General features: G+C 37.5%; 1 long non-coding RNA gene across 1 annotated transcript; it reads left to right on the forward strand.

The window, feature by feature from the left end:
• Window positions 1–10,047: 10,047 nt before the first annotated feature.
• On the forward strand, window positions 10,048–11,480 carry LOC124857407. Its single transcript, XR_007035585.1, has 2 exons — window positions 10,048–10,219; window positions 11,008–11,480. It is a non-coding gene; the product is annotated as an uncharacterized LOC124857407 (long non-coding RNA).
• Window positions 11,481–23,365: the final 11,885 nt, after the last annotated feature.

Genomic DNA, 23,365 nt, shown 5'->3' on the forward strand with positions numbered 1-23,365 from the left:
TTATATATGTGAGGCTGAAATGAGCTTCCTCTGCAACTTTGTAATTATTCATAGGTGGAAAGAAATATTTTAACAGCATTCAAATCTTTTGCTTTATCAATAATTTAAAAAAAACCTACATACATTAAAATGTTTTATGAAAATATTGAAATTACCAAAGCCTGATTGAGAAAATTCCCACCGTGAGCAATTAATGAATTTAGTATGTATTCCAGTATTAAAATCTGTATAACAGTGCTGGTTGTAAAACATAAGTCGATAAAAGTGTAAGAAACATTCAGATTGACAGTTTCTTTGAAGCATACAGTGAATATTCTAAATCTAATGGCTGTATTATCAATAAATAATTTCTTCAAGAACACTGACCTAAGATGAAGAGATGAAAAAAGCATGCAGTCATCTCTAAATATTTAGGGATAGAAGGAGGCCAAAGCTGATAAAAAACACAGATTACACCCTGAGATATTTCAGTCTGAACTTTAAATGGACCTTGTTTCTTTATGTATCTTGGGGTGTTGTTGTTTTTTTGAGAAAGTAATATAAAACAAGTGCAATTAAAATGAAAGAAATTAGATTTTATACCGTGGCATTTATACTGTGCTGTGAGAAGCTGTGCCCGTTCAGATTATTTTTTCTGTTTTTGCATTTTTGTCACCTAAATTCTATATGTAAAACACATCTTTATATCAGACAAAAATAACCTGGGTAAATACATAAAAGCAGTTATTCAAACAAACCTGTGCAAAAAGTAATTGCCCCCTAAAACTAATATCAGTATTATCTGATGTACCGTATAGAGTGACCTGAAACAATCCATGGAACCATAAACGGTCCCACCTCTACCATGCAGTGCACTCACTCAGGTAAGATTAGCTTTGCATCCCTTTCTGTACCTGGAAATTTAGAGCTTAATGTAATCCCTATATATTAGGATATGACAGCAGCAGAAAAAGTTCGAAATTCTATATTTTTATATTTTATTACTTACTCAAGGTGTCTCATAAAACAGTGACTATCTTTTCATCCCATGTTTACATTTGTTCATGACTTTTGAAATTTAAAACTGCATCTATGGTAAATTTCCAAACAAAAGATAACACTAAACTTCAGATATACTTCAAGAGACTTCAAAGGCAGAGAAATGCAGTTTAAATACAAAAAAACATTGTGTTAGGCTAATGGTCAGAGAAGGCTAACAAGGTAAAAACATTTAATATAAAAAGCCATGGTCATGGTAATTGTCAAAGGTGTATAGCTGACTTGTCATGGAGCTTGTTATGTGTATAAAACAGGTTGACATCCTGCTACAGAGGGTGTGGTGCGGTGTAGACTGGGCCCATAAGATAACTTAGGGTTACATAACGCTACTTTTGTACAATTCAACACCTCAAAAGACCTGTGGGAAACAAGAGTAAGCCCTTTTGCTGCCGCTGCAGCAGCTATCTGCCATAAGCCTATTTAATACCAACCCCTTCAAACACAGTGCCAGTATGAGTCAAAGGTTAATGAAAGGGCACCTGGTTGGGAAGATGAAGACATGGCAGCACTGAGAGCAAAAGGGATTAGCCCTGTTCTTATATCAAAGGGATCCCCAGCCAGTAAGGCTCTATTTGGATTTTGTGTGGAAATCTGACTCCATTGCAGAGATATTGGTTCCAAAAGCTTGGATCCTCATCTTCTCTCATATCCTTCACTCTCATACATACCAATGTGCAAGCTAGCGGTTGAAACAGAGTATGATGCATATAAGATTATGAACTCAGAGGTGGCTAAAGGGCTTGGGGGTCATGTACCTCCAGAAGAAAGTTTTGAAACAAAAGATAATATTTGAAAAAGGTTGGTAAATTCTGTTAAGGACATTTACTGTTCAGTAAGTAAATTATTTTCACCTTAGTTCTGTCCTAACTAAATTATATTTGGGAGAAACGTATTAGGTAATTTAAGTTACCATTTAAACTGGAAGCAACAGTACAGTTCTGCCATGAATTCAATATATACACCCAATGGAAATAGATACACTGAAACCAGATTGTGTAACTTCTGTCAACGTTTCCCTGTGAAAAAAGCACCAGTTCATGCATTTCATCCTTGAAATGACCTCAAGGCGAGATATTTGTACAGAAATTTAACAATCATCGAAGCTAAAAGATGGGTGTTGGAACCACATTCCCCAAAAATCAAAGCCAGTTCCATAAGAGCGGAAATAACAAGTTGGTCCTGAAGTGAGGCGCTCTATTTTTTTTTCTACTGTGGTAGCTGTCTGGTGCTGGCGAGTTTGACTGATCTCCAAAACTGTCCTAAAGTCTGATTACATGTTGGTCAATTCAAGAACAAAGTTGGATTACAGAAATCAGAAATGGCCTTTGACAAACCTATAAACTCATAGTTTATAGATTTCTCAAGGTTGTTTTTTTTTTATTATTGTTGTTTTGAGTGTGAATTTCAGGGTTGTCAATTCATTCTCTGATGAGCAAAGCGTTCATTAGAATTTCTTATGTTTTTGTGAGTTGCTTATATATAGTATGCACATTTCTTTTGTTATGATTATTAATCAGAAAATATTATTTAATATTTAATATTAATAGTTTAATACTTTATCAAATAATATTTTGGTCTGTTAAGGGTTGTCCTGTGAATACCAGCCCAGTAAGGCGATGGTATTAGGACAAAATAGAAAGGTGTGAGACGAGCTCTGGCATTATTGAACAGCATAAACTCTGCACATATATGGAATGAATTCACACAATTTCTTAAAATACAAGAATTTATTAACAAAAATAAGTCAACTCAAAGTCAAACATATTTCAATCAATAAAATCTTTACTATGCTAAAACAATCCAACTAAACTACCAAGCAGAATTAAAGAATAATGAAGACTAATGGGCTACATACAATATAAACAAGTTGTTTAAAGATGGTTGAAAATCATGACCGAAAAGAGTGATACAACATTACCATGCAATGTTATTTATGTTTGAGAACCAAGGATTATCTTGAAGAATCTGGAAGTGAAGTTAAGTTAGTCTTGGAACCAACTTAAGCAATAATCAGCAAACCTTTAGACAACCAATCACAATGCAAGATCCGATAAAATATTATTTTAATAAAATAATGTTTTAAATAATGATCTGCTGAATAAAACCAACCTTCTGGATGACCAATTCTCAACGGTGTCTATTTAGCTGCCTTTATTTATTAAAATAATATTTAAATAAATATTATTAAGGGAGTATTTTGGAAAAGAGCCAAATCTTTCTGGAGAAATGTGGCTTAATGGTATTTAATTAGTAATCAAATTTAGTAAAATTATGTTTAGGAACTATTATTCACATGCTTGAAAACTAACAACCTTTCTGTTAAATACTCTTTAGTAGCAAGCACGTGTTCTTACCGGTTAGTAGTTGAGCTAACAAAAGAAGCTGATAGCTTAGCACCAGAATCAAACACATACTGTTAAAATACCTGGGTTAATAAAAGGGTTAAAATGCATAAGTGCGGACGGCGCGTTATGATCAATCTTCTTTTTAAAATCACCCTTTAAATAAAGTTTGTCTTAACTTTAAAAACAAACACAGAACACCACCTGAACACGTGTGCAGCAGATATTCTGCTAGCACCAAGATAGCTGAGTTCAACACAAACAAAACCAAACTTCATAAACTGAAAAACGTTTAGATCATTTCTATCTAAATCTTTCTATTATTGTTCCACCCAAACCTAACCTCGTATGAACCATGCTGAGGAGTTGTCCGGGTGACGACGAAGTTTGAAGAGAGCTCCGTGAACAAAGCGGTTAGCTGCCAGCTAACCTCCGGACCAGTGGCTTGGCGGCCCGTTCTGTCCGCTAACCACACTACACGTTAACTGCCATAATGCGGTCTCCGTTGTCTTTCCTTGGGAAACTGCTGCTCTCGCCGTCGTGCTGGAAACTCTCTGGAAACAGTTCGCTTCTGCAGATCCCAGAGAGAACAGTCAAGCAATGCTTGTACCTTGATTATCCCGTTCATCAATGAAAATCACCGGATACGCAGACAGTGATTTATTTCTACTTAACTTGTGCATATGATCGCGGGATTGTATGACACCCTTGGTCCAGTTGAAGAGTTTATGTCTGTTTGCCAGCAAAGAGACATTAGCGCGCTGGGCCTCCCCTATCCTGGTCCCGCAGAGGAGCAGTGGAAAGAGATCGAACCATTGGAAAGGGGATGCTTTTATACAGCCAGTGGCATCATGGGAAGTCCACTGCTACCCCCCTTTCCTCAGTTGCTGGAAGTCAGTTAAATGCAATTTATTTTGAAAGTTCCAGAAAGGTTTGTACAAGAGTTTTAATGTTGTTTCCATGGCTGTGGGTCCCAACACTTTGTAGTTGTTATTAAGTAAATAGTTATGTAGTTATGTCATGAGGCAGATGCTTCATCATCCACTTGTAAAAAGATTATGCACTCATTATTTTAAAAACTATTTTCTATTGTACTAAATGGGACTTCGGTGATACTATTAATTAGGATAACTTTTAATTAAGTAGACAAAGCAGTTTTACCCAACTGCCTGAAGAAACCTCAGCTCAGTATGCTCCGTATACATTTTTTTCAAAAATGATCGATGTCATATTTTCAAATTCTTCGTGAAAACATTTAGTGTCTGAAATGTTAAATGCCCTGAATCAACATCATCTGGTTTGGTGGCATTTTATTAAGTAATGGGATGATAAATGTAAATCCCTACATTATTTAGAAAAACAGTGCTACATTTACTTCACATCCACTCTGACCCAATATAACATGTTTGACATTGGCTCTGATTATCTTTGTATATGGAGTGGTCTAAAGAAAATGTGTCTCTGTGTGAAGGCTGAAGGGAATTGTTTTGGCAGAGATGGATCAGCTTCTCTGTAGCCATCTTTATAAATTGGATATGGCAGCATAATTCAGAGCTACTTAAACACCTCGCAGTCACTCCCTGTAGTCCCACAGTGTGTCAGCTTTTCTCCAATATGTTCCTTGGAGATAGGCCTTCTGGATTTTCATAAAAGAGCCCAGTTGTTGTGAAAGGATTTTAATGGATTTACAGGAAGTCATTAACATTAGGCACCAGTGTTTGTCTAAGGTGCTATTATCATGGGATGTCAACAGAATGAATAATGTCATTCCTATTTTTCTCTCTGCTCGTTGCCTTGTAAAATTCTGTGACACACACTGCGGTGTGTTGCTTTCTTTAATCTTTTTCAGATGCATTGGGTCTTTTGGGGCGGTTGAAATAAAAGTTTTTTATAAGAAGACATTGACAAATTAGTTGTGTGAGACTGGTGCTTAATCAAACTAAAATTTTCATTAATTTGAAGATGCTTGTATTGCCATATATTTATGCAGCAGTGAAAGGTGCATCAACTGAAATGAAGTGTTTTTGGAAATACATTTATTTGAGTGGCAAACACCTTTAACACAAAGGGAATGACAACAACACACTACAGAGTAATCATTTTTTTCATTTTTGGGAGATTAGTGAAGTTTGCACCAGCTCAAAGCACATATCCAATCTTTTTACATGTGCTACATGGGGCTTTCTGGTAAAACATGTCACAATTGTTGCATTTTGCAGCAATGAACCTGGAGCACAGGCTACTTCCTACTTCAAGGCATGAATTTTATTTATTTTTGTTGAAGTGCTGAATGTTTTTCATAATTTGAGGTATGAGGAATCAAATTAATGGGGGAGACAGGCATGTTTATTAAACAAACTCAAAGCCAACATCGTACATAAAGCAAAGAGAGAGGTTATGACATTTGTCCACAGCTGAGTGAAACTGTGAAAACATGAATATCCTGGGGAACCAGGATGGGAACTAGGTGACTGATTATGGATTGGCTAAAGCTGTGAGGAAGCGGGAGACTCAGCAACAATACTGATTGGAGTAAATTGCTGAATAAAGAAGCACAGAGGTCGTGGGCCTGAACTACAAAGCAGGATTCATCAAGGTGACTTCAGGCTCAGTTGATGAGTTGATTTATCAGTGTTATGAGGCTGGTTAATTTCTATACCTGGTTCCATCACCATAGTACCCTGTGCTGGAAACCTGACATGCCACAGACTAGGTTAGGTTTCCAGATTCAAGATCAAGATTGTGAAAATGTTTTTTTTTTTACCGATCAAAACCCAGAGAAAATGGAAAAAGAGAAAAAGACTGGTAGTGTTTGATTGTGTTAGACATTTTTCTCCTTTTCACAGAGTTACACCATTAAATCTCACTTTCTGCAAAGCATCTTTGTGGGAGATTTATCAGCAAAAGTGTTCCTTATTTACCTGAAACAGACTGATAAATCCAAGATTTGTTCCTTACGTTTTTTTGCGTTCCTTAATTAATATGCCATCCTCTCCAAAATATCCTCAGCAATTCGAAGCATGCATGAATTCAGAATGCATCATACTCTCCAAACCATTACATTTTGTGTCTTGATTAAAAGTCAAAATAATCACAAAAATAAGTATAACACATTTTTATAACATTATAGAGATGTGAAGACATGAAATGAATTTATATCTTGAGAATATAATCACAGGCTGCACTGAATTGTTTTTGAATTGAATTTTATTTAACGTCTCTCAGATATGTTGAACTTGCTTTGTCATAGGCCTACCGTATATGGTCCAGGCAGAACAACACAGCTGTCTTTACACAGATGCCCCTATACAAGAACACAAAATCAACATCCGCCCTTGACAGGTTACAGGTTGGTAAAATCATCTAGCTTTGAACTTGAAGGGTTGTATTACCGTTTAAAGAACAGCAAGTTAAGAAAAGCTGCAAACTCACTCCACACAGCGGAAGTGCACCCGACTATTAGGGGAAGTTGACCTTGTTGGCTTTCTTGGTAAAGTCGTTTACAGGTGAGTTTAAAGAATAGAGGTGCAACATTTTCATCAAGGTGATCTGGTTGACAGCTGAGTGTGTGTGTGTGTGTGTGCATGAGTGCGTGTGTGTCTGTGTGTGTGTGAGCGTGTTTGTCTATGTGTGAATCAATCCCTGATGCAACACCATCAATGTGTAGACATTTTGCCTGGTTCGCACAAGGAAAAATGGGTTATGTGCGTTTATGGTTAGGTTTAGGACTAGTGTGTGTTTACGTGTGTGTGTGTGTGTCTGTGTGTGTGTGTACATGAGCAGCAGAGACTTAAGCAGAGTTAAGCAGCTGCAGTCACATAGGCAGTTTTTGCTGTCTTTGTGGGGACTCGATAGTGATAGTGTGTGCATCCTCCCTCACTTTAATCTTGACTATAATGCCTTCAGCTTTGCTTTGGACATAAGAATATAAACTGGAGGCTCATACTCTGATCATCAAAAATAGATTAAACTGATTTCTTTCACATCCCAATTTTATTGTGTATTGATTGGAGATACAGCAGAGACAAGCAGAGGAAGCTACTTCAAATTTTTCACTGACAGGTAAATATAACCAGAATAACAGCACAGATGTCTTTAATTTACATGAAGACTTTGTCAGCTAATGTGCTAAAAGAGTTGGGATTCTATATAAGAGGTTCATTGTAGTGTGTCTTTTTTGACCAAAATTATATATGGGCTCCCTAAATTTATTTTGAATTTCATGGCTGCAGAATTATTTTGAAAAGAGTGTTGTGAGTGTTAAAACTGCCTGTAATTACAAACATAGTCTCAACTGACTGCTTTTTTTTTTTCACAATTTCAGACTCACATTCCTTTCTGATTGAAAAAGCAATAATCACAAGAACTATTTTATAAATGCTGCCTCTATAAACTATAGCTTATGTAAGCAAAGACAACAGGAGAGAATAAAACTGATGTAAGGCAGGTTACAAGATCTAGGCGATGGCACAATCATTATGCTAATTGTTGAATGATGACCTATACATGACCCACAAAATATGATAAATGAACTAGAAATAGTTCATGTTGGAGCTGTGAACTTAGTTCTGGATGTTTAGCTCGTGAATTATGAACAAAAATAAATTTCTGATTCAACACCTTGCTGAATCTATGCCACAAAGGATTAAGGTAATAGAGGGTGAAATACGATACTACTTAAGTGTACCTAATAAAGTAGCCGGTGAGTGTAAACAATTCTGGTAAAATTAATACTATGGACATCTCTCTGTGTATTCAGGTCCTATGTATCTGGCCACATGTATGACATATCTACACTTCCCAGAGAGGATGCCTATTGCTTTAATGAAGTCCTCTTTCACCACTTTTACCTCACCATGATTTCTGATGTGTTCATTTTACCAAGAATTATTCTTATAATTTGTTTGTTTAACTATGTTGTCAGGCACTTAAACTAACCTTTCGAGCAGATTAGTAAAAAGTCCAAAACCTTCTAATTTCTTGCACATAATTGGATCCTGTAATTAGATACTGGGCCTCAAATTCAGTTTTGAATTCTACTTTAAACAATTTTACAACAAAAACCTATTGAATTATATACTAGGATAGGGTTTAAATAAAAAAATCTTAGTATTATCCAATCAGATGCTCAGTGTTTACGATTACACACAGCATGTGTTCACAAAGTTTTGCTGCATTTCTCAACCAGAGCTGTGGGATTGAACACCTGTTATATTGCCCTTTGAAAGTAATTTTTTTCAGGACTAAAAGTTCAGTTTTTTCTTTGCTTGGTGCCTCAAAATGTTCTGAAATCAGCTTGATGGCTTAAAGTATAGGCAGTTTCTCACTGACCCCCTACAGAACAAAAAGGGGTGAATGGAGAACAGGTATTAGCCCCATAGATCATGTAAAATTAGCAGCAGGAACCGCTGTCAGCTCAGACATTGGCACTTAATCTTGGGCTTTTGGCAGACTGTTGCCTTAACAGGTCAAATGATATCTATAAATCAAGGATCCCCTGGTGGAGAGTGAAAGGGAGCCATGGAGAGAAAGGGTGCTGCACACTGCTGGAACTGAAACTCAAAGGACTTAAACCCTGGTCATAAAACCTAACCCAAAGAAACAATCCAGTCTATTTCATAAAGGATTAAAACCTTTAAAGAAGATAGATTGTCTCTTTTTGCAATTCTATGTGATGTAATCCAAGATTATGCAGATCACATGGGGTTAGATTTAAAAGAAATTTGCACACGATTCGTGATGAGGGGAAATTCCTTCCTGGTTGGTTTGTCACAGAAGATATAATTTTTTTTAAATTGGGAGTGAAAATATCAGCTTTTTTTTGTTTGATTTATTTTCTTCTGTGCACCATTCACATTGCATTTGTGAAACACAGGTATTTTTGTTTTACTCTCACCAAGGTCATTATTTTTCTTTCAGAGAATACAAAACAAACAAGAAAAACAAAAAGGAAACATTAAATGCCAACATCCTCCCCATTTCTGAAGTCAGACAGGAACAACTCAATAGTAACACAGGTCTCACAAATCAGTCAAATCAATCAAACTCAAACCGCAGCCAGAGAAATAAATAGAAAAGTGACTGGACACAACAAAAAATGATTTAATGTGACACATTAAATCATTTTAAATAAATCATTTGATGCAATAAGCAAGGTTTTTAAACTCAAGTTAATTTTTTACTAATTTCACTTAATATTCACACACACAATTGTCTAATTTACAGCCAAAATAAAATAAAAAACAATAATTTTTAATAACCTTCAGTGCAACATTACAACACTTAAGCAGATTTTGTTTCAGACATGTGAAGACCAGTGGAAACTTGATGTGCTCAATAAACCAAATCTAAGAAGTTATGCTCAATTTAAAGATAATTTTCAGATGGTGCCTCATGCTAAAAGGTAACCTAAAGGAGAAGAAGGTCTCTCTGTGCTCAGTTGAGAGCGGGTGTTCTGCCCCTTGTTGTTTAGGTGGGGGCATTAGAAAGGGCTATTGGTGTCATGGTGGGCACACGGCTTGGTATTGTGTGTGTGTAGGTGTTTTGTTTTTGAGTAGGTGCTGGAGTGCTGGTGGAGGATACAGGTGTTCCCTATCTTCGCTGATGAGCTTCGGTGTATTTAAGCACCAGGCAGCCAGCATCTCACCGCTCGAGTGTTGGCCTTCAGTGGTAGAGCTCCAACCATCTCATGTATTAAGTATTTTCTCGTTTGACTTTTGCTAACCTGCCTTTGTCTTCTTGTACGCCAGATCGAGACTACCTGGATATTACCCAGGCTGGATTGTCCTACTGCTTTGTTAAGCTCACTTTTTCAGGATGTGACATTTTGGACTTTGTTTGTGGGTTTGTGTTTTGTTTTGCTAGATGTTCTTCTTTGAAGTTTTGTATTCATGTTTATTGCTTTCTGTGTTCTGACAATTCTGGTTTCCTTTTGCCTCCCAGTCTGTTCTCCTCTTGTCATTAGTTTTCCTCTTTTAGTTGTTAATTACTCAGTTTTTGTCCCCTTTACATTCATTGTCCCTCTTAGCTCTGTTTCCTCTATTTATCTTTATTCTCTAGTCCCTCCTTTTTATAGGTTAGCTTTAGTTACTGTTTACTTTTATTCTAGTCATCATTTCTTCTGCTTCATTCTCAGTTTGTTCTATCAGTGTTTACTTTTGTAGTCAGGGTTTCTTTATGGTCTCCTTTTGCTTAGGCCTTAGGTTCTTGTTATTTTTCTGTTCCTTCCAGTTCCTCTGTTTCCTTTACCTCTCGGTTATTCTAGATTTCTTATGTTTTGGTTATTTTATATTAGTCTACTGTTCTGTTTAGGTCTATGTTTCTCTTTATTGGTTAATCAGTTCCACCTGTCCCTTCAGCCTCCCTGTCTCCTTGCCACACCTGTTCTGTGTCTTTGATAATCTGTCCTTTGTTCTCCTCTCACGTCTCCCTGTATATTAGTTGGTCTGTGCTCTTTGTTCCCTGCTGGTTCCTCTGTTTGTTTACACACTGTTCTGCCTCTGCATTCACGCTCCCTACCCTCGTCCTTGCCTTGTTCCTGCAGTGTCAGTAAGTTTGTTTAGGATTCCGGCTCTGTAATGTATCTGCAGTGATTTTGTTATGTTTTTGATCCTTCAAATAAAATGAGGGTTATTTAAGATGCTGCTTCCAAGCTCTTGTCTGCGCTTCGGTCCACCCCAAAACCCCACCGTGATACACTTTGTCTCGGACCTTTGGAGTACCTGAGCTTCACAGACGCCACGTTATCATTCTACCGGACTAACTTTGCTGGCTGCCGCCAAGTGCCTCCTGCCTCACACCGATTCCACAGAACCTGTCCACCCTCCACCGCTCACAAGCAACCCAGCTCCGGCACCGCACTACCACTCGCTGTTGCACACTCCAGGTTTGGAGCCTTCGTACTCACCGCACTGTGTACCCATTCCGGTCTGCCTGAATCCCTCTCCTCCTGGTGGAGAACTCACCCAGCCTAGCAAGGAAATACTTATTCATTATTTTGTTCTTAGTTCCACTCCTACTTACTGTTTTCTTCTTCTTTATAGCCCCGCCATGTACCAGTGCAACCAGTATTGCTGTATTCAATAAACTTATTATAAACTTTCCTGTTTCTCCTGAGCATTTCCTGCATCTGGGTCAAGTTGGTTTACAAAACTATGACAATTGGAGGAACAATGTTTTTGTGTTTTATGTGATTAAAATGTTGTTGAAGATGAATTTTGTTTGTTGTTTTATTGTCCATTATATAATCACCTGAGAAAGTCTATCTTTGTGAAAATCCAGTTTAAAAATGCTGATTTGCTGGTGATATGGTTGAGTTGGCCTTTTTAAGAAATATGTTTATGCATGGATGCTGAGACAAACAGCACTTTATCATGCTTAAAATATTTTTTTTTTTTTTGGTACTGTTAATGTGTGGCTACTTGTCAATAGTGTAATATAAACCTGTATGGACTGGTCACATGATGTACATGACACTTAAATACTTATTTTCATTCATACAGCAACCTTATATGGCCCAACTCCTATATCCACATTTCTCCTCACAGGGATAGAAATAAACTGATGACAGTACAGTTATGTGTGACTAACACATCGCCAAAACCTCAAAACAGTACATTGGATTAATACACAATTACCCATTGACAAGTTTTGGGACTGAAATCATAAACAGTATTTCTAATTACAAATACTTCCTAATGTGTATATTTTTGATAAACTAAAGAACAGCATACATTTTCTTACAGCCAGCATTAAGAGTAAAATAACAAAACAAGAATAAAATAGCATACCTTTTTCTATATTTTCTTTTAAGTCTAAACCTTTAAGGAAACCATTTTTGAATGCCTATGATGACAAGAATGCAATAATAAAAGGTTTGCTGAATGCATAAGACATCTACAAAGATGTTCGTAAACAGTAAAGTTTAAGCAACTTCATGAGCAGTTCGCTTTGCAGAACGTTCCTTAAAATGGACGCTGGAATGTGAAGGACAAATCTTTAGTCATAAAATGTAATCTGGGAATAGATAAGGCAATACTGGAAGATCTAAATGGTTAAAAGAGTCGTTGGAAATAGGAAAGGAGTAATAGGAAATCTGACAGGGAGCCAGTCGTACTGTGTTTGTGCTTTTTTTGTCTTGCTAGACTGTCTAACTGAAAGGTTTTTAACCAACAGTATCCACCTGTTTCCTATAACCCATGATGCTCTGCAGCAGTTGGGTTCATAAACTCCAGAACACCCTTCCTACATTAAAACTAAATAGTCTGATGCGAACAAGTACTGATTAACAGATGAGCAAATGTCATCATTTACACTTTAATTTGGACAAGACAATCATAACTGGAGCTTTATCTTTCAAAGACTGGAAGGTTAACCTGAAGAAATGGACTTTGAATAACATATTAAACAGTGGAAGTGATTTTAACCAGTTCAGTTCCACAACAAAGTTTGCAGTTTGGCTGCTCACTTAAAAAACAGGTTATAGGCTGACTGTATCAACAAAAGCAAGCCATAACTGATGATTTGAGGAAAACAAAATGGTTGAACAGAGCTCAACATTGCTAACTGCCAAATACAAAAAGGTAATGGCTAAATCACAATAGTTGACACAGTATTTGGAGCGCAGACAAAAACATAGAACCCACACATCAAAACACTGTACTGTGAGCAGTCCTTAGAACAGCAGTCTGTTAAAATACCAGGTGTTTCTTTTACGAAACGTGTCATTAAACTGTGCTCTGTAGGTTTAGGATAAATGGTGTTCAATGTAGCTGGAAATTTCATGAAATGATCAGTATTTAAGGCATTATAACTGTTATAAATGAACTCCAACATGCAGTAGACACCAACACAGCAGTGGAGAGATTAGAATAAAAGTAATTCAACCTGGAAAGACTCACATAAAGGAGAAACAACAAGAAGACAGTTAAATAATGTATTAATGAAAGATTATTTCTTTAGCGCTCGGACCCCTGAGGGAGACGTAAACGCTGAGGATGAAGTAGGTTTGAATAAACATCTTAGGATTATGATTAGGTATGTCTTCCCCCCCTGGGATCCGATCCTGGTGGTGGTATAGGCCTTGGTATGGAAGGAGTTGGGAGCCCATGGTGGAGAAGGGGTGGAGGAGGGTCGAAGCACAGCAGAAGAGCGGTGTTTTCCATGCATAGGGTCTTTAAAAGTGATGCCTGGGGAGATGATTGGCAGAGGATTCAACCTTTCTTCCTGCTTTTGTCAGAGTTTTAGCCATTACTGGTGGCTCAGCAACTTTGGTGGCAGCAAGCTGAAATGTGTCTTGTTCAAGATAACGTTGTGCCTAAAGTGAAATGCTTCATCCAAGGTTCTTTCACCTTACAAACAAGTCATTTGTCTTTTACTGTTACATATCTGACACCAAAACTCTGTATTTCTTGTACAGGCTGTATACATTTCCTATTTTTTTATTATGCTCTGTGTTACCTCAGCTGGTATACTGCATGCCTACAGAACGAATTCTCCTCATGGGTGGTGGAGGGTTGTTAGTGATGCATTTAGGAGCACCAAGAGAAACTGAGTTTCTAGCAAATTAGATGCTGGTGGGCATAGGTTTCTTTGGATATTTATACTCAGCAGTTTTGATATATCTAGCAAAGTAAGGTGTACTATTGCAAAGGGACAGAATGCGTTACTTTTTTCTACTGTCAGAATCAATTGCTTTCTTATTGAATCACCAGATCATCAGAGCTCTATGCATAGTCTATCAGTAGCCCAAGTGTTCAAATACTCATTAGCTGGATTAATCCATAAATGCTACCAGCTCCCCAGATATGCCACCCACTCCAATCATTTGGCATGCTGAGGTAAATGAATCTTTCATCACTTTGAGCAGAACATCTGCATTGCATATCTTTAGTTTTACCACTTCACAGCCAAGGTGGTGTATGCATGCTGATGCATATTCAACACATACCAAGGATCATATTGGAAGCACTTTGGCATAACCCTGCAGTCATCTAGTTGTCAGAGTTATTTAAAATTGTTCACATTTTCTAGTTAATTTATTGTTTTTTGTATTTGTACCAAATACGTAAATGTACAGTATATCTATTTTATACGTTATATTAAAATTTATATTTTTCTGCTAAATTTTACTTCTGTTTGACAGCAAACATATTAGTAATAATTGTTCATATATATTTGTTAAAAGAAAAATTAGGGTGATTTGGTTTAGTGACAAAATTATCAGGTCATTGCTGCAACATTTTAAAAAACGTTTAAGTAAATTTTGTAGCGTTTGGTATTTGTGTTCTCAATTAATTGCAAAGCTGATGCTACAGACCTTTTTGACAGGCCCCAAAACATCTGTGAAGGTCATAAGTCATGGAACCAATAGCTTTGAAACTTTTGACAATAATTTGGCCTCATAAAAACAAATAACATGACATGAAGAAAAGTAAATTACATTTTTTATACTTTACAAACCAATGCATCTCCTAGTACCACAGTGCCTTGTCTGCAACATGGGGAAAGTAAAGCACTGAGACAGAAAGACTGGAATATCAAGTGCAGAGAGCCAATAATGATGTGTAATCACAGAGTGCGGTCAGCAGTGGCAGCAGAAGCAGAGGAACTGGAGGTGGTGATGGAAATAGAAGTTTCTTGCATGTGTGTGTCGATGTGTTTGTGGAGAGCAACCCCAAGTTAAATGCTCCACCACCCGTGGAACTAATTTAAAGTCCTCGTTTAGAGGCTGTCACACGAGGGGCTCTGATGACCACTGATCTCTGCACATTTAACGGCAAAGGCAGCTGTCAGGGGCTTGAGAGACAGGCCCCACCACTGACTGATTACATACAGAGCAAGAGTGAACTGTGATCTGGTGAACTTTATTTTCCCTGGCAGGTCCAACGTGGGGTGAATGCCTCAGCTTGGTGGCTATTCACAGATCTGCTCCATCTTAGATAGACTCCTATCTCCACCATTTACACCACATGCACACACTCAGCAAAGTTATCATTTATTAAGTTTGAAGACAGCAATTCCCTGACACCCTTGACAATGAAAAAATAAACACTTGCGGATTTAAGGAAAAAGTGCAAAAGCTCACCTTCATTTCGTGGACCAAGTATCTACAGCTTCCCCATAAACCTGTTGGCACTTTTAATAAATGCGAGGGCAAATCTGAAATATTTTATACTGGCAATAGCATCACATATCTACTCAAGCAGGCATTAACTAAGTGTTACTGCAAATTGTGTATTTCTAAATCCAGTGAGGATTAAATATCTGTCGGTGTTAAGAAAAAGAACAGGAGAGACTGTACCGTCTAGAACATCACAAGTCAACTGTACTACTGATAAATTGTAGTGTTATTTTATTGCATGTCAAAGCTGTCAGATTTTCAAGCATATAAAAAACAATGATTTTATTAACTTTCATTTGATATCATACTGAGGATTCTTAAATTACCCGGACCAGTATCGGAGGGATGCTTAAACTGCTTAAAGGCATCTCACAGGCCTGAGCAAAATGCATAATATTTTTTCTTAGAGTTAATAAATAAACAACAGATTTAAAAACATAAACAACACTTAAACAAATCCATTGTTTTAATTATCTCACTTCCCAGTCTAACGGATCATGGAGTTTAAATAGGAACAGAACACACAATTTAAAGCTGTGGTCCTTTTCTTAAATGGAACATATCATGAAAAGTCCAGTTTTTTTAGCCTTTAAATACATTTTGTGGTGTACTTGGAGTCTGTAGGTGTGAAGAAAATTTTAATTTAATCTCTCCAGGTGCTGCGTAGAAATCTTTATATTCTGTTTTGAGTCATATTTTTCATCCATTTAATTTTCTCTACTCCCTATTATGTTTTTTTTAACTATTATGTCACAGTATTTGCTGCAGAACTGATAAACACGGTCATGGACTTCCAGCTAACCAATTTTGCGAAGCGCTGTGATATTGTTGTACAGTTATTTGAAGCTATTAACAACTGTACTGGGCAAATGGCTGAATGTAAAACCTCACTGCCTTTTGTATCTTTGTCCTTTATAGACCTTTAAGTCATCTTGACCATTATAATTGTCTGACACCTGGTGGCTGAGGCAACTTTCTATTAATCTGAAAATAAAGTCAACTGGTGACTACAAAACAGGTATAACTTCTGTCTTAAAAAGATGGAAGATACTCAAAAGCTTCACAGGTCTACTATTACTGTCCTTAAAAATGATGGTTTTCCGGCAAAATCAAGGCCAGCCTAAATTTACAGGCTTTAACTGTTTTTTGGGGTTTTTTTGTAATCCAGTGCATTAACCAAAAACAACTGTGGAACAATTATATTCCACACCCTGTGGAAACAGCCCTAAGGGCTTGATCAGCTTAAGTCATCAGTCTTGTAAAGGGAATAATGAACTAATGTTCACCATGTGAATGGAGAGAATAAGAAACCCAATATTTAGTGAGAAAATCTAATGCTGCTACCCCAACAGATGAAGAGATCACACTCTCCACAAGAGACTTAGAGAAAAGATGCAGCATCTTGCTGCAAACACCGAAAGGCCTAAGCTTCCTCAAGACGTACAGTCTGCTACATCCCTTGTAGACACCTTCACAATTGCATCTCCACTCCATTCTGTTGTCCAGGTGAACACCGAGGTATTTATACTCCTCCTTTATAATTTTTGACATAATCCTGTTTCTCTTAAAATCTACAATCCTCTCCTTTGTATTAGGACTCAAATGACTGATATGGCAGGTATTAGAATGAAATTCCTTTCTTAACAAGAAATTTTTTTTTAAACGCTACATAAAATGCAGCATGGCTAAGAACCCAACATAGGAAGATATATAAGATATATAGGCGGAACAGCCTTACAATTAACAGAAAGATGATGAGGATCTGAGAAAAAGTACTTAAAAAACTGTAAGTGTGAGCACATAGTACTAGTACAAAGAATGCTGTACAGTACTTGTTCAAAATAAGCACTTTGTCTAGAGTTTCCAAACGTCTACAAATTATTGTACACCTTTCTTAAAAAAAAAAAAACAACTTTAGGGTAAATCTGGAAAAAAAGTTGCTTCATATGTCATTGTTTTAAAAGAGCTGATATCTCTCTCAGCTTGGAAAAAGAAAGCCATCAAATAAGAATTCCAGCCTGTCTACCTTCAAATCTCCCTCTATCTGCAGATTAGATCTAAGTCTTCCAAAATCTTGGGCTGTTGATACATCAGAGGATGTGCAGCACCAGGGAAGTTACGTAACTCATTAAGACCTCACTGCTCTCTCCTGGGTTGGCTCCTTATCCCTTTAAACTTGCAGCCTTTGAGCAAATAAAGCCATATAAGAAGGCTGAACTATAAGACCCTTGCAAACTCTGAAAAACTTTTTGATCTTGCAGCTTGAATTCAGCTTGAGGGCAGAGCAGTTGAACTGCGTCATAAGGCATTATTATACTTACTGTTTAGCATTATTATCAGAAATGCTGGAATAGTAATTGGAAATGTATACATTTCTTTCTACATCAAACATGAAACAATACAATACAAGGTCAATTTTGATTAACTAGATTGAATTCCTTTGGTTTGCAAAAACAGACTGAAATGTTGTATATAAATGCATGGTTTTTCTGTATGAATCAACTTCTTTGAGACTTATTTCCCCGTCTTTCATAGAGCACATTAACACAACACCGCTATAACTGGCACTCTGTGTTAGCTATCCCCTCTACACCATTTTTCCTACCGTTATTTCACTACAGCACTGAGCTGCAATGGTCTCCCTCAGTCTCACTGAACTGCCATGACAACATGCTGCAAAAGCTAGAAGAAGCCCGAAGGCCTTCTTCTCAGTCAGCAGGGCTCTGCTCACCTCTGCAGATGACTGCACCATTTCATTTATTTTCAAGAAGGAAAACATAAGGAAAGATTGAATAGGGGATAAGGCAGCACAGCTAAACACACCGGAGAGACTGACTTCAGATACCGTCGCTGACACACAAATTGCAACAAAAATTAGAATTGTCTGCAAAGACCAACAATGATGGAGATATGTTCCAGTTTGGGTCTATTTAAAGCATACACTGTATGAAATTGTGTTGAAGCTTTGCTCAGTGTTCATGAGCAAACTTTTCTTTTGCTTAATAAAGACTGCTGTTTTTTTAAAAGTCTAATATGTTTAAAGATATATTAAATCACACATCCTAACAATAAGATTTAAAAATATGCTAATCATTGAGTGAACTGGATTTCGTTACATTTATATGACAATCTTCACCCAAGTTCTTCTTGTTTTTAGTAGACATTGATAAGCAATCTATTCTCTAGTGCAGTCACTCCCAAAGTTCGGTACTCGTACTCTAGAAGTACATAAATGGTACACGAGAAAATTCGGAAAAAAATGTGTGAAAACAGGCAGATTACTCTCGCACATTTGGCTAAGAAAGAAAATATTCCAATTCCGAGAGACAGCAATGGCTACCACCAGTCAGCCCACAGTGGAAGATGTTCCTGCCAGTGACAATATTGAAAACAATTCATCAAATACAAGAGATACATTGGACTACGATGTTAGCAGCAGTGAATCTGTTGCTAGCCTGGCTAGCCAACCTGCTAGCAGCATGGCGTGGACAGCGACGAGGATTTGGATGCAGAGCCTTGTGGTGTGGGGAAGCCCGTCACCTTAGACCAAAACAAAAAGCCGCAAATATGATGAAAGCTACATTGCTCTGGGATTAATATCTACTACCACTGGTGGATTTCCTCGGCCATAGTGTGTTGTTTGGGCAAAAGTATTATCTCATAACTCATTGAAGCCTTCACTATTGTGAAGACATTTAGAAACAAAACATGTTTTGTTTTGTTTTTGTTTTATGTTTGTTCTCAATTATCTGTATCATTAAATTTTTCTTGTCTTTTCAATTTTGTAATATTTTTTATGCTCCATCTTTGTGAAGCATTTTGTAATTTGTATCTGTGAAAGATGCAAGATAGATAAAATGCACCTTTGGACTGTGCAAACAGAAGCTTGAGAGGCAGCTTCATCCAGTCTTGGGACCAAAAAAGATTCTGCTATTGGCTTCTTCTTAATGATGAATAGTGGAGGTGAAGAGCCTGGTTTAAAACCCAGTGTGTCTATTCTTCCTTGTGGGTTTGCTGCATCAGCATAGTGATGCAATATAGCATGCAGACCTTTGGTCATTAAAGAACACTTCTTTTTTGAAACATCTGTACTTAAATAAAAAGTTTTTCATCATGTAATATATACATTGTTCATCTTGATGAGATCACCATCAATGTTATGAAGTGGAAGTAATATCAAAAATATTTACATTGTTCCATTTCATTAAAGTGCATAAAAATGCTTTTTGGCACCAGTCCCCACTCTTAAAGCAATCAGATGTGGTTTATTCATTCCTTCTCATTAGTGCTGTAAAATCGTTCAACATCTGTCAGACCCTTAGAGGAAGCCTGTTGAGAAGAACTCTCCTCTCTGAAGATACCTTGCTGCTTTGATGCCTCAATAGACCTGCGGCCAAAAAGACAAAAACAGAGGTATCTGACGTTTTAACTGGTTGAGCCCCTTCAGGGTTATAGAAAAAAGCAAGATAGCTCATTGTGAGAAGAACTTTTGCATATACCTCAAATATGTAGTTGTATCATCGTTATTCTTGCTGGTTCTGGTATTTTGTTTTAGTTTTTCCAGTGATAAATGTGTGACCTCTATATTTGTTTTTAGTTGTTTAATTTAGTCTCCCTTAATATTATTAGGAGAAATCATGTTGAGTTCAAAGCAAGAGAAAATTTGTTTGCACAGCAAAAATTATGCTAACATGTTTTATATAAAAGAGAATTCTTCTCTACAGTGCCCCTCTAATTTCCATGCATTTGTGTTTGGGTTTTTCTAAAAGTTAATTTGTGCTTTTATAAACAAGGTAATAAGAAGAACAAGTTAGAATTATTCATTGGCAGAAGAACATCTTTACTAAATATTCCATGTAATGTTTCCCTCTAATCAGCTGTACTGCTCAAATCACTCATGTTTCATACACTAAGAATTTACTGTGCACCATAGTTAACATTTTGTTTAAATATAAAACATACCTGGGTGAGATGAAAGCAGAAACAGGAAGAAAACGAAGAGAAGTGCATTGGATATCTGGATGTTACTGTAGATTATCTGGAGGATATGACTCTGGATATGCTTTTAGCTGATGCACCCTCTACTTCAACCTTGCCCAGAGCTGGTGTAGATTTAGGGCAGGATGCTGGAAGCCCAGCCATCTCTGAGTGATTAGATAAAGCAAGGAGGCCAAGCATCGGAACCCACTGCCAGGTTTTTGCTGCAGTGACCTCCCTAAGATCAACATCAAATCAGCAAGTACAGTGGGAGCCTTTCACTGTTTTCATCCCTTCTCAACACTTTAAAGAGAAGTAAACACTACAAAACGTCTATCCAGATTACTGGAAACATTTTCCAAACCAATTAGGTTTTTAAAACAAAACATTTCTACTCGTTTAAGGCGACTGTCACGCCTCAGATGGGAGCAATAACAACAGTTGCCCGGGGGGACACTGTCATACACTCCATGCTGAGTGAGTGTGGCTTTTCTTTACCCCACTTTGTGGTAAGAAATTCAGTGAGGCTCCTTCACATCTCCCAGTTCAGGTCAGACAAGACCAATCTTCTACAGTTTCAAGCTATGTAGCCATATACAGGTCCTTCTCAAAATATTAGCATATTGTGATAAAGTTCATTATTTTCCATAATGTCATGATGAAAATTTAACATTCATATATTTTAGATTCATTGCACACTAACTGAAATATTTCAGGTATTTTATTGTCTTAATACGGATGATTTTGGCATACAGCTCATGAAAACCCAAAATTCCTATCTCACAAAATTAGCATATCATTAAAAGGGTCTCTAAACGAGCTATGAACCTAATCATCTGAATCAACGAGTTAACTCTAAACACCTGCAAAAGATTCCTGAGGCCTTTAAAACTCCCAGCCTGGTTCATCACTCAAAACCCCAATCCTGGGTAAGACTGCCGACCTGACTACTGTCCAGAAGGCCACTATTGACACCCACAAGCAAGAGGGTAAGACACAGAAAGAAATTTCTGAACGAATAGGCTGTTCCCAGAGTGCTGTATCAAGGCACCTCAGTGGGAAGTCTGTGGGAAGGAAAAAGTGTGGCAGAAAAGCTGCACAACGAGAAGAGGTGACCGGACCCTGAGGAAGATTGTGGAGAAGGGCCGATTCCAGACCTTGGGGGACCTGCGGAAGCAGTGGACTGAGTCTGGAGTAGAAACATCCAGAGCCACCGTGCACAGGCGTGTGCAGGAAATGGGCTACAGGTGCCGCATTCCCCAGACCTGGGCTACAGAGAAGCAGCACTGGACTGTTACTCAGTGGTCCAAAGTACTTTTTTCGGATGAAAGCAAATTCTGCATGTCATTCGGAAATCAAGGTGCCAGAGTCTGGAGGAAGACTGGGGAGAAGGAAATGCCAAAATGCCAGAAGTCCAGTGTCAAGTACCCACAGTCAGTGATGGTCTGGGGTGCCGTGTCAGCTGCTGGTGTTGGTCCACTGTGTTTTATCAAGGGCAGGGTCAATGCAGCTAGCTATCAGGAGATTTTGGAGCACTTCATGCTTCCATCTGCTGAAAAGCTTTATGGAGATGAAGATTTCATTTTTCAGCACATCCTGGCACCTGCTCACAGTGCCAAAACCACTGGTAAATGGTTTACTGACCATGGTATCACTGAGCTCAATTGGCCTGCCAACTCTCCTGACCTGAACCCCATAGAGAATCTGTGGGATATTGCGAAGAGAACGTTGAGAGACTCAAGACCCAACACTCTGGATGAGCTAAAGGCCGCTATCGAAGCATCCTGGGCCTCCATAAGACCTCAGCAGTGCCACAGGCTGATTGCCTCCATGCCACGCTGCATTGAAGCAGTCATTTCTGCAAAAGGATTCCCAACCAAGTATTGAGTGCATAACTGTACATGATTATTTGAAGGTTGACGTTTTTTGTATTAAAAACACTTTTCTTTTATTGGTCGGATGAAATATGCTAATTTTGTGAGATAGGAATTTTGGGTTTTCATGAGCTGTATGCCACAATCATCCGTATTAAGACAATAAAAGACCTGAAATATTTCAGTTAGTGTGCAATGAATCTAAAATATATGAATGTTAAATTTTCATCATGACATTATGGAAAATAATGAACTTTATCACAATATGCTAATATTTTGAGAAGGACCTGTAATGTCTGACAAGACAGGGAGGTTTGAGAACATTGCAGCAAGATACCTTGACACTTTTCTGTGAAAACAGACACATTTCAAAAATGTAACAAAATGAAAGTGGCTGCTCATTTAAAAAGACAGATTTGCATTTGTATAGGAGTCTGAGTTATGTCATCCATCAATCCAATGAATTAAACCCTGACTGCTAAAATTGATTTTGGAAAAATATTAAAACAATAAAATGGTGTTCTTGCAAAGTATGTTTTATTTATTTGAATGCTGGGTGTAAACAGGAAATACATTTTCATATGAAGTTTTGCAATGCATATCAAGAGGTCATGAACTTTACAATTGTCCAGTTTTGTGCAACGTGAAAAAGGAATAATGTTGCAGCCCATGGTCAAGGAGTACATATACTGGCAAGCATGAGGCACGCAGGTTATAGAAACTAACATATATTCATATGAACAAGAACAACAACAATAATGCTGAAGAAGCAGGATGGCAATAACCTGACAGAACTAAATTTGGTGACAAGACTGAATTAAGAAAAGGATAGAACTGACAAATAGCAGGGATCTAGAACAGAACAAGGTCCCAGTATTCAGGAGAAGCAAATGTGATTCAGATAAAGAAAGCAGTAATTTCATGGTGTTTCAATCCTAGAATGCATCTGAATGCATATTGATATTTTGAGGGTAAATGGAAAACAAACAAAATGGTTCAATAATTCCTAAATA

The sequence above is a fragment of the Girardinichthys multiradiatus genome, chromosome 20 (genome assembly GCF_021462225.1).
Source record: "Girardinichthys multiradiatus isolate DD_20200921_A chromosome 20, DD_fGirMul_XY1, whole genome shotgun sequence".
Taxonomy (NCBI): domain Eukaryota; kingdom Metazoa; phylum Chordata; class Actinopteri; order Cyprinodontiformes; family Goodeidae; genus Girardinichthys; species Girardinichthys multiradiatus.